This window comes from Ambystoma mexicanum, chromosome 12, assembly GCF_040938575.1.
Source record: "Ambystoma mexicanum isolate Mex_15411 chromosome 12, UKY_AmexF1_1, whole genome shotgun sequence".
Taxonomy (NCBI): Eukaryota; Metazoa; Chordata; class Amphibia; order Caudata; family Ambystomatidae; genus Ambystoma; species Ambystoma mexicanum.
Window position 1 is genome coordinate 703,286,990 of NC_090936.1, and position 12,764 is coordinate 703,299,753.

A 12,764-nucleotide genomic window follows, 5' to 3' on the forward strand; every position below is an offset into this window, starting at 1 on the left:
AGCGAAATTGGTAACGCAATGCCTCCTGGCAGGTAAAACTGTGCTAGCCCGCTTCTGGAAGTCCCCGGACGGCCCATGCACGGCCCACTGGTGGGGAAAACTATGGGACATCCTGATTGTGGAAAAAGTGACTGCAGCAAGGGCTGGAGTCCTGCACCGCTTGCAGAATGTCTAGGCACCAGTGCTGAAATCCTCATGCAATGCTGTTTGTAATTTGTCCTGCCTTGGTTTAAAATAAACATATTTAAAAAAACAAAATTTAATTAAAAAAAAGAAACAAGGTGGCGGTATATATCTCTGTCTTCGGCTGGGGCCTCCCTCTGGAACAGCCTCCCTGCCACTCTAAAACTTGAAGAGAAGCATCTCCGGTTCCAGAATCTCCTCAAGACCTTCCCCTTTGCTTCTGCCTTCGCTCCCACTCTACCCTGCTGAACTGCTCTCTTGGCACTGTGCACCTGGCCACCCTCTGTTCCCTGGGCATATGTACCCGCTCACCCTGCTACCCTCCTGCACTACCTCCTGGCCACCCCTTGCACTGGGGACTATATCTGCACCCATACAGTTCCCCACACCCCCATTTTCTTTTTTCTGCACTTATCAGACTTTCCCAGTCTGCTGCCTTAAACACAGCACTTTCTGGCTGCAATACAACTGTTTATTGCCTCTATTATCTATTTATTTTTATTTATTATTTATATGTTCCTCTCTGTTCCTCCCTTTCCACTCTCACCCTTCCATGCACTTTTCCCCTTTCCCTTTCCCATGCACTTGCTCATTCTCAATGTCACTGGGCCTAGTAAAATCGTTGTTTTTGTTCTCCCCTTTTCCCCTCCCTTGCCTTGTCGCGCTCTGAAACACTTGTGTACAAGCACGATACAAATAAATACCATATCATATCATGCCAAATGATCCAATATCTTTAACAAAACCGGTACACTTGTGATCAATCTGTAATTAGTAGGACCATTAGGATCAAGAGTGGATTTTGTTATCAGCGAATGATGCAGGATTGTTTGATACAACCGGCTCTGAAGCCGACAAAAAGGAAGCATTCACAAATTCAGAGATCATGTATGAGAGAGCAGATATGCAAGTCTTTATAATCCTGGAAGACATGGATCCCCGGGACAGTTGGTCAGTTTTAGCAAATGTATCACTGGTTCTACTTCACGCATGGTCACTTCCCTGAAGTTAAAAGATGATAAAGACAATGTAATAGAGGCGAAGGCAATGAGGATAATGGGAGGCAAGACACTTTCTGACAGATGGACAGACTGAGTAAGGAAACCTTCTCAAAGATCGCCTGCTAAATGTTAATGCACCAATCTTGGTCCTTAACCACAGAATTAACCAATTTAACATTAGGTTTCTCAAGCTCAAGCTCAAAATTATAAAAACTCTTTGGAATTCGACGCAGCCTGGCTAATATGATTATTCAAGTATTCCTTTTTGGCTTCTATAGTTGAGCTCCTGTTATGACTGACAATTAAGAGATACAGCTCTTTATCCTGGACAAGTAATAACTTTTGCTGAAGTTGAAATGCTTTATTCTAATTGGACGACAGGTTACCCAGTCTGCAGCAGTCTTTCCGTCTTGGTGGATTTACAAATTCTCAAAGGGGCAATAGTATTGAGTCTGTAAGACAATTTCTGAATACGGCATGCTGGTAGATCCTCAGGCAAGGAGTCAGAGCAATGGGGGTGGTTATAGGACTCCAAACATGGTTTAGAGGAGGGTGGTTTGGGTAGGAGAGATTAACTCACTGCAGGGTGCTGAAGAGGTAGAGCTTGAGAGAGCACATGAGAGAGATTATTCTTGGTGGCGTTGAACCGGTGCCTACAATTGTATCTGTGTACTTTGTACTTCTTTATCAATATTTTTATGAATGAATTATTTGCTAATTAATACAGATTTATTTTAGCTAGATTGGAGACAGAGGGGAAGTGTTCCAGGATGTGTTGCAGAAACCAGTAATTGCAGTGTTTTTCAAATTAAAATGCAGTAGCAGCTCCACAACATCACCCCTAGAAAAGTCTGCTGGGCCCAGAGACCTGGGCTTCTCATCACTGATGATGTCCAATGATGTTGAAACATATCTGGGAATGCTTGTGGTCTTGTGCAGATGGTATGTGACCTAGCAGTTTGGGCTTCACTGCCGCTTTTGTGGTGGGACCAAACATGATTTGCATATGGTCCTTCCCCTTCTGTAGTGGCTTGGCAGGCTGAACAACGATAGTGTGGATTGTTGCACTACATGCACCTCATAGATAGTGTCCCTGAAAATTCAGTAGATTTCGGATTCCTCCAAACTTGCAGCCATTGGTCTCAAAGATCTAAACAAAGACGGTTTGAGAATCTTTTCTTTCTTAAAATCAAAAAGAGGGAAAGGCACACAGGCATCAGAGCTTTGTTAAATATGCCAAAACCTCCCTTTCTCCTCAATGTGTTATTCTAGCTTTAGCGGAAGTGACTACTTACTTTGAATGTGAATCACGTTCCTTAGTTCCTAATCTGCCTGGTCTGTCCATCTAGCCCATTTAAAGGGCTTATTGATCGCTATCTTCCAGTAGCCATGAGCTAAAAGACATACGTTAAGAATCCATGGGAGGCTGGAAAATATGGGCAATTAGCAGACACTCCTTCGATGATTTTCAATCTTGTATCACAATAACAAAGATATTGTATGCTGTAGCATCTCAGATGACCTAACTAGGGCATTCCCTCTTCAGAGGGGAAACCAACAAGTCTCTGTTCTTGCACATGCATTGCTTTGTATGTATATTGAAACCTTATAGGGAGTATTACCCATGTAGCCACTGACATCCCAATCTCTGGTGAGGATAACATTTCCCTCCTCTTTGTAGATGACACTTAAGTGATTTATGTGACACTAGCTGTCTTAAAAAAATAATATCTTTAACCACCTCTTTCAGACGAATGAATTAGAGATTAATGTATAACACTCTTTTTCCACTACCCTCACAATATATTGAACAGGTTATTCATGTTCTTGGAGGATAGAGTTATAGATCACGTACACCCCAATGACTACCTTGGTATTAGAGTTATGAAAAATTATGCATGGGTTAGTCAAGAAGAAAAATCACAATTTAAACTAGAAAAAATAAGCAACGCAATATTAAAGTTTTAATCGTCAGATGGGAATGCCACTATATCGCCATCTCTCAAAATATATAGAATGTAGGCAAGGCAAACAGCATTATTTGATGCAGAGCTATGAACAAATCAGACTGGAGTGAAGCTGTTAATTATGGAAATTACCTTTCCGAAAAAGTTATTATTCTGACCAAAGAGTACCCCAAATCTACAACTTCCCCTAGAAACTCTTTTAATGTTGTTTTCCTATGAATTGGAACTTGAAGCCCTATTATATTGGGTACAGATATGGGCATCACCTCTGCTATGAAATACAGGAAAGCATGGTAGATTTACTGTCGACTGTTCCTCCCCTGGTGTAGGAATATTAAGCTTCTTCCATTAAAATCCTTCACTCTTAGGGAAACGTGGACAATCCTTCTGCAATGGCCAATAAATCAAAAGAGTTCATTAAGTTAGCCCCCTCTGTAAAAACAGACTCTGGTCATCTTTTTCTGCCGTTTCTTTTACAAAAGGTACTTCTAGTGTTTGTCTCTGCGCGCCAAACCAGGTTTGGTTTCTTTGTTCATTGGCCTTTGGCGGGCTTCAGTGGTGAAGCCCTCCTCTGGCGCTTGAGTGTCTGGGGTGAACAGGATGTGAGGGAGGTGCCCGAAACTCCTTGTGCTTAGTCTCCTTGGAGACCTGAATGCACTCTGGCATCACTGTCCGGCAAGGACGGCCACCCTGCTGAGCGAGTGACAGCTAGGCTGGAATGAATGGGAGAAAACTGTTTAAAAGCAGGTCTCTGGCACTTGGAAGCCAAAGTCGACCACTGGAACGAAAGAACTGAAGATGAGCTGAAGGAAGACGACTGCTGCAACTCCTGGACCTTTGGTGTGCCCGGTGAAGCCCTGCTGCAGATCCAAATTGCCTGAAACTCCTTCGACAGAGAAGCCTCTTCAAGGACGACTTCTTCCCTTGAGCTGGTGGGAACAACCAACTTGCAAGCCACCTGGAGACTGTCTCCATACTGGTTGAATTTTATTCAGAGTCCTATTGAAAATCGGATAGCCAGTGAGAAGGATACCAGTTTGTGGACTTTAAGGCACTCACACCTTAAAACTGACATTTAGCCAAGCGTGTGGCTTCTTCCCTGGGCAGTACAGGAACCACCCCACGTCCTACTTCTTGTCCACACAACTGAAGCTCAGGAATAGCGACATCTGCAAGAACTGCCAACTGCCAGGAACAATTGCCTCAGCTACAGCTTTTCTTCAACCAAAAGGTACTGTGCAAATGCGGTTTGGAAATCCTTTCTGCCGTGGTGAAAGTTTGTGAAACTTTTCTAACTTTGGAGTCTTGTTCGCTCCTAATCTGACATATAACTACTTCTAAGAACATTGGCAAATACTTAACCGTTTACTACCAGAACTGTGCTATCCTATTCAAGACACGGAACCACTGATTTTGGGCCAGGCCTATTGAATTGAACTGCCTCTTGTAGTGAACTGAAACTATTTGCCCTGCCTTTGAAAGTAATTGTGTTTTGATTCTTATAACCTTTGTCTTTCTACCCCTTTTGAAAGTTACTGAAGTGCCATTTAGCTCCCACTTCAGGGGAGCCTAACTTGTTCAGAAACCTATTGGTTGTGTACTGTAGTGTATTATAGTGTGATATTGAGCTGCTTCTTGCTAGTGGAATGTTTTCTAACAAACTCACAAGATCAATCTCTTACGAGTTTAAGACTTTTTAAATGATTGTATTATTTATATTTTAACTGTGAGGGTAATTATGGAATATTACGAAGAATATGACCCCCAGGTAGCATGGATTATTTAATATTTGTAATGATTTTAGCAATGGTATTATGAGCTATTTGAATGCATTTTAGTTAATTAATTTTTGTACTATGGGCTACAAGTTAAATATGCATAAAGGTTTAATTTGAATTAGGAATGTTAATAATCTGGAGTAATAGGGTTAATTTGTTTAAATGTCAGCAATGATTCTGCTTCTTAGTTAGCGAGTTACTTTTATTTCCCAGTGGGCTTGGTCTCTCTGAAATACATTGTGAAAAACACTTGGTTAGCTGGAAAAATGACCAGGCAGCACTTCCCCCCTTTCTTAATGACTAATAAGCATTTTGGATAATTTACGGTATTGTTATTACTATTATTATTATTATTATTATTATTATTATTATTATTATTATTATTATTATCATGTTTATTAAGCACCAACTTAGCTTTGGTAAACAAGAAAGGGCTTCACAAATCATAGAGGGAAGGGTACAGTGAGGGAAGCAGAGCTACACAGGAGTGTGAAACTAACAATGGGCAATGGCGAGGGCGTGCAGTTTGGCAGCATGGGATCTACAAGCAACCAAGAGTGGAAACACAGGGGAGCAAATCACCCAGCCTCAGGTTAGGTGAAGAGTGGAGGGTGTATGGACATAGGTGTTAGGGAGAAGCCATACATTGAATATAAGTATATTTAGCTCCTTCTGAAATGTAGACAAGTTTGGTGTTGATGAAAAGGAGATTTCAGAGTCTGGTGGCATAGAGAGAGAAAACCTGTCTTTTGGTTCCTTTCTTCCTGCATCAGCAGAGTTCAAGTCTGCACATGTCCTTACTTCTGGTGGATCAAAGGCATATGGTAATGCTGTGTTTCACAGAGAGATAGCTTGGAGACTTCACAGTTAGTGACTTGCAGATGATGAAACTGGATTTGAAGAAGAAACAAGCTTCCAGTGGGAGCCAGTGCAGTTTGATGAGGGTCAGAATGATGTGGTTGAATTTGCAACGTCCTTTGATGAGTTATGCTGCAGCATGCACAACACATTTCAGGGGTGCTAGAGTAGGCCCTGAAAGGCCTTCCAAAACAACATTGCCATTATCCAGGTGAAATAGGACAAAGTCTTGGACATCAGATTTGAAGTTCTTTTCCAGCATAATGGGCTTGACTTTCAACAGGAGGGAAAGTTGCTACCAGGCCTTTTGTGTCTAACTTGCTATGTGATGTTTGAAGGAGAGTTGTTTGTCATTGTTGATCCCAAGAGACTTCGTGCTGGTGGGCAGCTGGGTGTGAAGACCTCAAGGTTCATAGCAGAGATCCAGGTATGTTTTTCATGGTGCACAGTGTTGTTTAGCCTGCAAACGTCTTAGATGTCTTAGATGTCTTAGATGGTGAATATCTTGAGGTAGAGCTAAGTGGCATCCGAGTGTTGGTGTCTGTGGATATTGTTTGAAGTCAGGGGGGTTATGATTGGTTCCATGTAAAGATAGAAGATCACGTACTAGATGATGGATCCGAGTGGGTCTCCACAGCTGATGAATACAGGTGGTGATCTGAAGGAAAACATTTGTATGAACGGGTGCTGTTAGCAAGGTTATATTAGAACCAGCTGACGATGATCTCACTGATCCCCAGGAAGTGGTGTAGAATTGGTATTGGGTAATATTATCCCTATAAATAATGTCACCATACATATAGACACTGAGAAACAGCATAGGCAACATTATTTATGGGGTAAATGAGAGCAAGGTTGTCCCCCGCTCCATTAAAAAAAATATGGGGGTTGCCGGAGAATCCCCCGTCAGGTTCCATGGGGTAATAATCACCACACAAAAAACAGCACCATTCTTGTATAGCAACATTTTTGTGGGGATATTATCACATGGAACCGTTGTATTTCAGTGTGACTGTTGGCCTACTGCACCGAATGCTGTTGCAAGGTCAACAAGAACCAAGAGGCAAGGATGGCCATCATCATTGATTTTAAGGGCATTGTTGATGACCTTGATGGTAGCCATTTAAGTGCAGTATCAGGGTCTGAAGCCAGATTGGTAGGACTGAAGGAGGTTTTTGGCTTTGTTGTGTTGGAGGAGTTTTGTGGCTACTGATTTTTCAAGGACCTTACCTAGGAAAGGAATATGTGTGAAGAGTATGTAGTTGCTCTGGTTCTCAGGGTTCAGTATCAATTTCTTGAGAGGTGGGAGGATTTGTAATAAGGTCTTCTATAATGAGTGTCTTGAATGCTGTCCTGGGCTGATGTGGTTTTGCAAGATGTGATGTGTTGTCTGCTGTCAGTTGTAGGATTGGTGTCTATGTGTTGGTGGATCATACTGAACTTTGTGATGAAGAAAAAGTTGATGGTGGTGTATTGTTCAATGGAGTTCAGTTATGGGTGGGCCAGGCAGATGGTTTATGTAGTGCATGATGGCTTTGAAGGAGAGCTTTGCCTTGGATATGGTGTTTTGGTATGAGTTGGTCTTGGCAGAGGTGATCAATCACCTACGTGTAGCACAGAGATCTTGAGCATGACAAGGTTGGTTGCCCTGCAGGATGTTCATTGAATCTTTTCTTGGCTTCTGATGTTTTGTTTGTTGAGGTTGGATTCTTGAGTGTATCAGGGTCAAAAATGGTTCAGGCTTGAAAGTGAATTGTTTTACTGGAAAATGGCTGTTGATGTTGATTGTGAGGGTAATGTTGAGCTCTTGGAGAAGTAAGTCAGAGTCCCTGAGGTAGATTGGCCCATATGAGGTGGAGATTGTCAAGGTCCTGCATACAATCCTCCAATTGAAACTACTTGCATGATCTGATGGCTTGTTTGCTGTGTTTCTGATGGGTGTGCTTATCTGGGGTTAGTTGACTAAGATCAAAGGGACTGCCAGATGGTATGACCATTCAATCAGGATTGAAGGGCTGTGCTGGTGGGTGAGCAGGTCAGTGATAATGTGGTTGAGGATATTACCTTTCTTGTGAGTTGGATCTTTTTTGTGCTCTATGTGGAGTTCAGAGTATCTAGTAGGCAGGGAGATATTTTTCATTGGCTTAGTTGGTGGGCTGCAAGTGATGTTGAAGAAGCAAAAGAAGATGTTGTTGGCATGTGTGAAATATATGATGCTAAGTCTATGAAGTCTTCAATGAAGGAGGTGTTGGGAAAGGTTGGTCTGCAGATGAGGTAGGAAGTGACTGTGTCCATTGAGGGGAGTGAAAAATGGCAGGAACGTTTTGGAAAAAGGTAATGATGACAACAATTATTTATAGAGTGCACGATCAACAGAGGACATCTTTAGAATTCTGTACCCATTGCGGGTGAGGAGATCTATGATGCGGGTGGATGTGGATGTCATCCAGGTATCTGTAATGAAGATGGTGTCCCAGACATGTGCGGTGATGGGGTTGGCAATGTCTGCTGAATGGTTGATTGCTGAGTGACATTGGAAGCAACAGTTTTCATTTACTGGTGGATGATGGAGTGCTGATGTCGTAAATGGTTTTATGATTATGCCTGTTGTCATGTTTTTTTCCAAAATGTTGCTGGCTAGTGGTGTTGTTCTCGATGGGTGTTGATGTGGGGATGGCCTTTGGGAGAGAGTGGTGAAACACATATTCAAGGGAGCTTACCAGATATTAGAAGAGTAGAGATTCTGGTCCTGGCTCTGCTCTTTTCTGAGTCTGTCCTTTGGTTCTGAAGTCCAGGTGAGAGATGCCCTTGATCTAAGAGTTAAGAAAGTTAAGGAAAGTGCAGGGCTAAGCAGGTGGGTGTTTTTAGGTAAAATGATTGTTATCCACTTGCACCAGGTCACCAAGTGCAAACAAAAAATGCTGGAAGGATGTTTAAATAAGGAAAAATGGCAGAAAGGTATCAAAGATTAGGAGTAATGACATGCTGTTGGGACTTAACTTATTCACCTAGATTAATTTCAACCAGCTCACCAACAAAGTTAAATGAGAGAAGTCACCCTAATAAATTTGACATGTTTTCTGCTTATATGAATATCTCCCTATTCTTTAAGTACATTGTGTATAGGTTCAATATATTTCTCTCTATTTCTACATATAAATGTGAGGCTGGGAGACAGATTAATGGGATATGGAACAACCATCATGTATTGCAGTGAAATATTTAGGGGTTATCTATTTTTTGGGAAAATAGAAAATGATCATCTAAAATATGGATTTCTTACTTTTGAACATAGTGAGTAGGAACATGATGAAAACTAACTTCAACTTATTTACCTTAATTTCCATGTTGCAAAGCTTCTGTCCCACAAGGCATCCCTGTCATTTCCAAAAGATTAGTGGCATTTTGAAAGGAAAGCAGTAATAGTCTATGGAGGAATGAGAAAGCCATCCTTACTTACAACCTTATCAGGTTGTTAGTGGCAAAGGACCCTATGATACCTTACCTTTGTTATAGTCTATCAAAATAAGACTTATCAAAGTTGACGTTTACCTGTACTTTAACGCACCGGACACTTTATACCTCATTGGCTGTAATTATTTTTTTTTAAAAGACTTTTATGCCACATCCAAGGAAAATTAAAGGAGCTGGAGCTTTCAAAACCATTTAATCATAGACATGTTATTATAACTGAACCCAATGTCCAGAACAGTATTTGTTTTGGTCAAGCAATCCTACTCAAAGAGTCCCACTTACTAGAGCACAATTCAATTTCCTTGCACTCAGAGCAAAAACCACTTCAAGGACAGGTCGTGATAGCATTTAAGATCAAACATGTTTAGTGAGAACTGCACCAATATAGCATATGGCAAATTTTCAGTCTTTCTGTCCTACTTACACAGACATAAGAACTGTGACCTGAAAACCAGCATTTGATTGAATCGGTTTGCCCACTATCGGACAGCCGTAATATCTTTAATGGGCTGTCTCCATTAAGGGCGGATGGGCTCTATTAATATATCTGAGGCGTGCCTTGCATTAAAGGAACATTTTATTACATTTGTAACCTTTTGCCTAGATGTGTAGTCATCTGAAATTTCAGAAAATCTTAATATTATCATAATGGCATTATCAGAGAAGTTAATCAGTTGGAGGGATATTCAAACATCGATCATACAATTAGATAAGTATCCTTCAGAAGATTGTTGCTGTTTTATTTATTTGCACTCTTAATTAATTGTTGTATGTGATTTTATGTTTTTATGGACATTTTGTTTTTTCAAAATACACTTTAATGAGTAATGAGTAATATTTCACTCATTGGCCCTTACAAGTGACAACATTTCCAATCTTACCAAAATCGCAATTACTTTTCTACATTTCAGGAAGGGCCTGTTCTGGAGAAAGTAGACCAACCACACTTATGAGGGGGCTCCTCTGAGCCTTGTGGATTTATGTGGCTTTATATTTCGTATACTGATACATTCCCAATACATTGTCAGGAGTTTACAAGCAGGTGCAAGTGGATCTAGGTCATCTGGTCTAGAACTAGCCCACCTGCCAATCACCTTAAACTGTTGGCGCCTTCCTGTTTCCCTACCCTTTGTCCCTACTTAAGCAGCCCTCCAGCCACTTTTGTTTGCAGTTGGTGAGCAGATGCAAGTGGAGCTAGGTCACCCGGCCTAAACCCTACCCACCTGTCAAACACCTTAAACTGTTAATGCCTTCCTGCTTTCCCTTCCTTTACCCTAATTAAGCAGCCCCACAGCCTCTTTCCTTTGCAGCTGGTGAGCTGATCTATGTCACCTCACCTAAGTCTTCTTAGCCTTGCCTCTTCCTTACTGCTCTTAACTCCAAGATCAAAGGTTCTCTTGCCTCAGTGTCTGAAGTGCAGGGCAAATAAATAAACAGGCAAATCCTGTTTGGACCAGTTTGAACTTGGCAGAGCCAGGGCCCGAACCCGCGCTCAGACATCATGTAAGCATGTGCCGACATGTGTTTTCTCCCTCCATCCCCACCATCACCAAGCAACATCAGCCTCATCTAAGGCATGGACTCTGCAATGCAGCAACCTCACCCACATCTGCCCATCAAGAGCCCCCCATCGTCCACAACATGGAAGTTGATGCTCATCAATGTTTGCTCAACTATCACCCATGCAGCAGACATCACTGACCTCTTCACTACACATGACCTTGATGCCATCTTCATCACTGAGGCCTTGCTGACACCCACCTCCACCCACATCCTAGACATCTGTGTCCCGAAGGCTACAGCATCCAACACAGAGACTGTCTGAACAAGACAGGCAGCGGCCTTGCAGTCAGACACAAGACAATGTGGTCCTGCACCAGACTTGTCATTGACAACATTGGCTCCTTTGAAATCCTCCTGTGCCACTGCCCACTCTCCCCCAATTGACACAGTCTCCTTTCATCTCATCTACAGACCACAGACCACCCAAGCTCAACACCACCTTCATTGGAGACTTCACCGATCTGGTCACCAACATGTCACTCACGCATGCAACCAATATCTTGCTAGGAGAAGGCAAGAAGGCCACCAACCCAATGAAGGAAGCTCTTCTGAGCCTTCTCGACACCATCAGCCTCACACAACACGCGAAAGAACCAACACACAAAAATGGTAAAATTCTTGACCTAATCATCACCACACTGTCTTCACACCATTACAGCTCTCCTCTGCCGCTTGACTGGTCTGACCACCTGGCCGTGCCTTTCAATATTCTGCACACCAACCCAGTCAAGAACTCCCAACAAAAACCCAGCAGACAAAACTTCAGGTCCTTAAAGAACTTTCAGATGGAAGCACTCATAGAAGACCTCGCCAACCAAACCTTACATGGACCAAACACCCCCAACTGAATTCCGACTCTCTACTGGAAGAACACAAAGCCAATCTCTCAGCCTTCATTGACCAACATGCACCTCTGAAACAATGCACCTGAAAACCGAAACCATCAGCACCCTGATGCAAGAACTGAACCTCAGCAAAAGAGACATCCGGAAGCAAGAGAAAACCTGATGCTGCTCCAGGACTACATGCCAACCTGGCACTCCTAAAATAACTCTGAGCAACCTGCCGACAACTAAAGAACACATCCAGTGCCTCTGACTATACCATAGCAGAGGCTGATAACAAAAGCAGAGCACTCTTCAAAGCAGTAAAGCAGTGCGTCATCCCGCTACCCAACCCTGCCATACCACGCTCTATCGAAAAATCCACTGCTATGAACACCTTCTTCATCGAAAAAAAAATCAGCAAAATTCACCAGCACAAAGATGCCAACTCTGCATCCACAGACCCACCTCAGTTCATCCTCACAACACACCCTGGACTACATTCAAAACACTCTCGACAGAGGACCTGGTAGAAGCCCTGGATGCCCTAAAAGCTACATCATATACAGATGACATCCTCCAAGCATCCATCCTCAAGACCCTCCCCACAGAAGGTCTCCTTCCCTACATGGAGATCATCATCAGCTCCCCAACTCAAGGCACCTTCCCATCGACCCTAAAACATGACAAATCCTCCCTCTACTTAAGAAACTGCACCATACCATGGAGAGGCAACAGGTCGGGATCGAGCACAGTAGGTCCCAGTATGCAGCAGCACAACAACACTCACCTCCCCCAAAGTCTGCTCTGGGGTATGTCAGGCAGACACACACGCCCATTCTGAGTGAAGTTTACTTCATAGTGCAACGCACATCAAGCGATAAGCAAATCGGAACATCAACCTTCAGGATCATTGATTTTAAACAATTGATGAGAGTGTTGTCATGTCTGTCCAAAGAACCCCTTCGGAGAACGGGTACTTTTTGCTAGTACAAAATAAATAGAAAATGAACAGCCCCATCACTAGCTTGCCACAAAATACATACCTTTTGCCCTAACCCAAACACTTGCTCAAATCCTAACCTTAGCCTCACCCTAACTGCAACTCTAGCACTT